General features: G+C 42.0%; 1 long non-coding RNA gene across 1 annotated transcript; it reads right to left on the bottom strand.

The window, feature by feature from the left end:
• Positions 1–5012: 5012 nt before the first annotated feature.
• Positions 5013–6843, bottom strand: LOC112946300. The gene is made up of 3 exons (XR_003249206.1): positions 6771–6843; positions 6063–6165; positions 5013–5030 (listed from the first exon to the last, which is right to left on the bottom strand). It is a non-coding gene; the product is annotated as an uncharacterized LOC112946300 (long non-coding RNA).
• Between the last annotated feature and the right edge of the window lie 314 nt (positions 6844–7157).

Here is a 7157-nt window from a genome sequence, read left to right as displayed (position 1 = left end):
CCTAAATGCTGGATATGATATATCCGTTTTTAGCAATAGCATATGCTACTGACAGAGAAGCAAAAGAAGTCTGTCATAAAAGTATCTGGAAACCTAGTAAATGCATGTCTCCATATCCCTCTGTGCTCAAGTGAACAGGACAGGGCAGTCACTTCTTTTGCAGGGAGGAATTGCGGCATCACAAATTCCCACATGAATAATTGCTTTAGGTTAAAAAAAAGGCCATATAGAAGTTGGGTAACAGCAAAATAAAGCAGCAGATTGTCTAGAGCAGAAACCTCCCATCTAGCAGATGATTCTGAAATGGTCTGCTCTCATACCGGCTACATCATTTCTGCTTTTAACAAGGSTCACCAGCAAATGCTCCTTTGCATTTTAAATATGGCATTTTAGTTCAAAGCTCTCTTCCGAGGCTAAGAACAGTATGGAACCTATGAGCTCTTCTACAGTTCAGCTCCTTATGACTCCCTCATGCCACTATTCTCTTTGATAAGACATACCTAGCAATTTTAGCAAATTTATTGCATCAACGTCTAAACAGACTGTCCAAACCAGATGTAAGCAAAGCAACAAACCGAAAAGGCAAGATGAAGAAATCCAAAGATAACCATCGTTTCCAAGAAGGCCTGAAGACAGAATCATTGTTTCCAAATTTGAGAGACTTTCCAGTATTACAAAAGACGGGGAAAGCATTAAGGCAAACGAGCACAGGCCATGAGCACTTACTTATTGGCACACACATTAGAACAACTGCATCTGGAAACGAATGCCTTGGACAACCCAGACCACGGCCTCGTGGGGTGTGCGGGACGCAGGTGGGAAGTCCAGTGTACCCACTCTTCTCTGCAAACCAACACACCTCTGATGTTACAAGTGAGCATGAAACTCACCTTAACGCAGACCTCGTTCACTGCATGAAGCTCAGGGAAGGTTGCTTTACCTAGCAAAGGACGTTGAGCCTGCTCACAAGGAAAAGGGCAGCAAGGTGCAAGGTAGCAGGTCCAGTTTATTTTACACAAACCAAAGGTGAGCATCATATGCTGCAACCCAAATACTGACACGGTTCTCGAACCGAGAACATCCTAGACACTTGGTTCAACTCTACATGGGGGCAGAATATATGCAGAATGTAAAAAGCTGCCATGCTCTTGGTATTATGGCAGGAAAGTAATTTGCTTTCTTGGTCAAGTCTTCATTTAATCTTGCACAGTCTCTATTACTAGCAGCTTACAGCTTTGGAGAGGTTTCTTCATACTAGGTGCATAGTTTCTGTTGTAATGTGAGGGGCAGAAGCATGCAGAAACCACAGCAGTAGACCATGATCCTCCTGCGCTGAATACTAAAACCAAATRTAATTTCAACACTGAGTTCTCTGCATATAAATTCTGCAAGTCAGCTCTGAAGCCGCAAAAGGACTAAGATTGTTTTCCCTCAGTCAAAGCAGCAGCAATATCTCATGTACACTAAGGACAGGAACGTTTTTTCAAGTGGAAAGTAACATGTCTTTAAGATCCTGTCTGTTTGCTGGCTACAGTTTCACTGCAAGCACATTGAGAGTTAAGTTACAAGCTCATAAACTGCAAAAATTTCTTTAACTCAAAACTGTGCTTTCTTGCTCCAGCCTCAGCCAGACTAGACAGGTCAGAAGCCCTTAGTGCTTATGCTGAACTTCACAGCTTTCCATTACTTCCTTTTGCTCCCTTTAACAATGGTTTCTTTGCAGTTTTCTCTAGTTTAAACTAGCTCTCACCATTTTCCTTCCCTTCCCTCAAAAACCTCCTAATACCTTTCACCTTTTACCTACTATGTTATTGGACAATTCCTGCATCCCGGTCAAGAGGCAACAAGATGAAAACTGAGAACTGGCTTAAGGCAAAGCACAGCTCCCCAACAGAGACAGAGAGAATTCCAGGATGGCAAGAATCTCTGCAAAACACGGTGTAAAGCTATGTGGACAGGCAAATTACACTGGTTTCTCTGTCATGAGATCTGCATTTTGTTCTTGTTAGTGCGTTGCTACAGACTTACTTGCACTTACTTTACTTACTTTACTCTGTGAGCTCATACACATTTCATTTCAGTGAAGATGCATTCTCACAGGGTGAAAAGTACCTTCTCCGGCATCAACTCATCGGCAGTGCTTCTATTTTGAAACCCAAACCATCCCCAAATAATACAATGGGTATTATTTCCATTACCTTCTGTGACAACAGCACCTCTAGAGCAGGGAACTTTCTCCAGAAGGCATCACTATACTACACTGCTGGTCCACCAACACCTCAATTACACCTAGAAGAGGAAGGTAAAAACACAGAAATTCTTCATTCCTTGTAATTTAAGAGGTTCACAGGGATCTCTAACCATAAGGGATAACAAATTCTCAAGGGGATCAGTGCAGGGCTATGATGTAACATTTAAAAGCACATTATCCACATGCAGACTGACACTATCACTCAAAATGTTTTACGGTTCAGCTGTTGGGCATTGACAGTCTCAGAAACATCTTCGGTGTTACACAGGCCAACTGTTACRATCACATCCCCTGACCAAAAACTCGAGCATTGAGAACCTGGCTGCAACCCTTTCTTCTAATACTAGAGCTTTTTATGTAGGAAAAGCTCCATCTCTTAAGTCATGGCTTATTGCACTTGCTTAACCAGGCTAGCTCATAAACTTTTTCCAAAGCAGTGACTGAAAAACTAGTCCAGACCCATCAGAGTAAAAGACCCCCTGGGAGCAGAAATTTTCTGGCAGCACTGCACACCCTATAATCACTCAATCCATCTAACTGCTAGCTCACAGCACCAGAAAGCACAATGTAGTTTGCATTCATAATGACACTCAATTTCTTGCTCAGACTGCAATTCAATTTCCTTCCACTTACATTATGAAGTGAAGTTCAATCCTAGGCTGAAAGAAGAGATCTTGACTTGCAGGTACAAAATTTGAGGTTGTAACAAAACATAGAAACTAACAGAAATTCTAGATGCAAAGATCCTTTTCTCTCAGCACTGGGTACCTAGCAGCCTCTCTGCATAAACTGTCATCACTACAGCAACCTGAGTTAGCATTTGTTATCTGTGAGATGCTATCGTCAAAGCTCATTTGGGACCATTTAAATGCTCACATTGGCAAGCATGCCAATTAAGGAAGCTCAGCTCAGCTCCAGTCAACTTCAACTGGTTTGGTGCTGCCAGACTTCTGCCGTGTTTCCCTAAGAATTTCAAGCAGAACGCAAAGTACCTCTCTAACAGCAGCACAAAATGTAGTGTCTCATTCTGCAGGCGCCCTACTGAAGCTGCGTGSAGGCACAGAACTGGAGTACACGTATTGACCGTACTTACAACCAAGCACAGACACGTTTCTGTGTTCCCATAAGCTTCTAAGATTGCTTCAAGACAAGAAATATGTGTTTCTTAGGAGTACATCAGGCAGAGCAGATAAAAACAAAAGTAAAAATAGTAAAATATGTCTCTATTGAACAAGGTGGATTCTCCTCCCTGCAAGTCAACAAACTCATATGCTGCCATTCTACGTGGTCTGTTCACCATAACCGAATCTTCTCTAAAGAGAAAGCAAGACAGTGATCTCATCATGATGAAAATAGCAGGACTCGAAGTTCTACATGCGACACAAATATGGCTAAGACTCTAAAATCAAATTCTGTACATTATAGTGGAAYCCTGGTAATAAAAGTTAGGCTCCGTCTCATTCTTGTCTCAATGGGAAAAGCAAACAGGATTTTATCTGCAACCTACTCTCAGCAGTCAAGAAATGCCCTAATCTGAAGCTATCTTGACAATAAAAATATTGCAGATGATCGCCTTATCTATCTTCCCAGGCTGCAAATTCTTCAGTCTTAGAGCAACTCAGCTTTGTCCTACTATTCCAGCCTTACATAGTCTCCATACTTCTTCAKCATCTACTCTTGCAAATGAGAAACTACAAGAAAAAGGACTTGCCTCTTGAGAGGAAGGTCCTATATTGTCAGTTTGCCAGGTCTGAAGCCCTGTAAAAAACTTTTCCCATCTGCCCTGGGGCTTCAATTAAGGCTGCATAATGTTAGACTGGCTGCTTTCAGTAATATTCAGCTGGTTAAGAGCATACAGAGATTCCCCTTGTACTGGCCTGCCACTTCCTGAACAGGGATACAGCTCAAAGGCAAGCTTTCCAAAAGACACCCACTAACAGGTCTCTCTTAGTTGTAACAGCTGCTGCTGTAACCTCTCCCTACTACATAAGAAAATAGAGTATATTGCACGCAAGGAGGGAATAAATACTGGTAGCAGCCTGAACCTGAGTAAGGAGAATGCGCTGGTACCAGCAGGGAAGGAGACTGTCCGTATGCACAGGGAGATTGTGCCTTCCCTCTCTGCAGGTACCAGCAGATTCTCTTACCTTCATGTCCCAGTGCTGCCCCAGGCGCTGACATCTCTCTGGTCCCTCCTTCTCACGCAGGCTGAGTCAGAAGAGYTGAGGTTCCCACCAGCATAGAAGAAGCCTTTACAGCTACAGCTGACAGACAAGAAGACTCTATGCGATAAGTAGAGAGGCAAAGAAAGCAAAATGGCTCAGATCAAGCCTGTGACATTTAGCTGTCCACCTCCAGTACTGCAATCACAGTCTTAGGAAGAGAAGATGAAAATTTAGAACACGTCCATTTAGACAGACATCAGACCTGTACTGCTGTACTGTTTTATGCATTTTAGGAGTCTTTAAAGGCCTGAGCTTAATTCATGTATTTTCAATAAGAAGCTGAATTAGGAAAAAAACAGGGCAGGGGAGAGGGATATGAAGAAATGGAAGACATAACCAAAAGTAAATGATAGTACTGAAGGAAAATAAGGAGAGGATTGAGTTACTTCCGTATCTCAAGTTACCATCTAAGTAAACTTACTGCTGACAGACTTCCTGGCACACCTTGTCCTGTCTCTAGGCCTGTTTTGTAGGTGTTCAGTCAAGATAGCTCCCAGTGACTTCCTTAGCAGTTGAGTGGTCTGAAAATCAGGAACAGGTTTGATTGGTGAATCCTAAACAGAGTGGAAAAAAACAGCTTTGAAGAGTCATAGAAGTAATAAAAAATAAAGTAATAAAACSCAAGATGGATGAATTCTTGGATGGATGGATGGTGTGCTGCATGCATGGAATCAGAGAAATAGCAGCAATGTGTCAAAAGTTCCCCCATCAGGGCTCTCAGTGTGATCAGCTCTGGCTAGCTGGGTTTGACCTCATTTTTCCCTTGGATGGTGGAGTCTCAGTTGTCTCTCTAATTAAAACTGAAGATTGGGAAAAGGTGGCATTCCTGGGAACAATATATAGCAAAGTGAACTGCAGKTGACAGCCCTATAAGCTGCTTTAATGCTTCCCTGAAAACACATGGTACAGTAGGTTTGTGAAAATGCATAGCAGACACAGGACTGCATAGCACTACGCTTCAGGAAAAGCACCATATTACTGTAGAAGTTGATGCGATGCCTTGGCAAGACAAACCACACCTTTTTCTTTCTACCACAAGGGAAGYTCTCCACTGGTAAAACTTGGTTAACCACTTCTCTTTCCAATAAATCACCAAAAACACTTCGTGAGAATCTCTGTGAACTAGGTCATGGACAAAATGCCTTCCATGTCACTGTCATGAAGGAAATACACATATAAACAAGCAATCTTTGGTTTTCCCCTGACAGTCTCTTCTGGAAAAGGTTGGCTGTCACAAATTATTACAGAGAGTGTCTCCTCTTCATGGCAGCAGAACTGAAYTTTGCTTTTAATTCCACAGGAATCTCCAACAACCAGCTCTGCTAGATGAGACTTGAATTGCTCTGTATTTCTGTCTGGAATAGCCACCTACTCCGAAGAAAAAATCACTACATCCTGATCAGACAGAACAAATCTCCTCCCAGTTCCAAATGTGCAGCTATAATTGAGCATTTTTAATGGGGGRCACACCAGGGCAGGTTAACTGAGGTTCTGGAGAATTGCAGACCTCTCCCTGCCACGTTTAGCACCACAAATGAGCTATGAACGAGTAACTCGAAGGGGAAATAGCCGCTTGGCTGCACAACCTCCTGTTCTCAGTTTGCAGCTGGATCCAGCTTGCTTGCTACTGTGATTAGGCTCCTCCACAAGGTGAGTTTCTCCTTGACTCCAGGATATACACAGCAGAGTCTCAACATTTATTCCCAGTCCAGCAGGTGAATCAAAAAATTAAAAATCAGAACAACCACCCTTTCCAGGAGTAATTCTGCAGCATGAATACTTCCTCTCAGAGCTTGGCTAAGAGTTTTGAAATTGCAGTTTGCTATGAGAGGGCACAGAAGCCGAGGTAAGCAAAGATTTATAATTCTACAAAGTTTTCCTCGTTCTTATTTACTGGTGACCTACAAAGCATAGGTAAATACRCTATGGAAAAACTGTTTAGAGAGGTAAATCATTGATGGGGGACATTTGATCCTAGATTTATTATAGGTCAAGCAACATTCATATCTTAAATTATTTCCCCTATGTAATAAAAAAGGAGCASGTCTATCTTTTGTTCCAGTTTCTTCAGAAGTGTCATAATGTAAATCCAAACCATGAGTATCCATTTTTATCTCTGATCTCTGCCCTGGTACTGTGAGCATATTCATTATATGTCACTTTTTCCCCAAAAAACAGCTAGCTCATGATCTACACTTCGGACTATCATAATTCTCCCTTCCCGCCTTCTAACTTTGCAGCAAAATTCAGTTCCCAGTGAACCATAATTTTAATACAGCCATAACTCTACCTACCAAGCAACTCCGGAACGACAACGCTGTGATCCTTTACAGCACTGGAAACACAGCTTCTCAGGACGCTACGTGACCTGTGATGGACGAAAGCACAATTATTAAACTTTTAAAGACCTTTCTCTGAAGGTCATATCTGTGACTGACCATCAGGCATCYGTATAATACGGGAGGCCAATCCTGGCTTCCATTATACCATTATCAAAATCGAATTAGTGTCAATTACAGATATCCAATTTCTGATATCTCTGATATAGGTCAAAATTCTTTAGGTCCTGCTGTCTCTGAGCATGGAGTTAAGGATACTGAGAGGTGCAAACTGGAAAATACAATACGAAAATCTTCTTAAAATGTAATTAAATCTAATTTCACTGAGTGTGAAAATCTACA

The sequence above is a fragment of the Nothoprocta perdicaria genome, unplaced genomic scaffold (genome assembly GCF_003342845.1).
Source record: "Nothoprocta perdicaria isolate Ctin4 unplaced genomic scaffold, notPer1 scaffold_201, whole genome shotgun sequence".
In the NCBI taxonomy this organism is placed as follows: Eukaryota; Metazoa; Chordata; class Aves; order Tinamiformes; family Tinamidae; genus Nothoprocta; species Nothoprocta perdicaria.
Note: the sequence above shows the minus strand (reverse complement) of the source record. Positions and strands in the feature narration are given on the sequence as shown.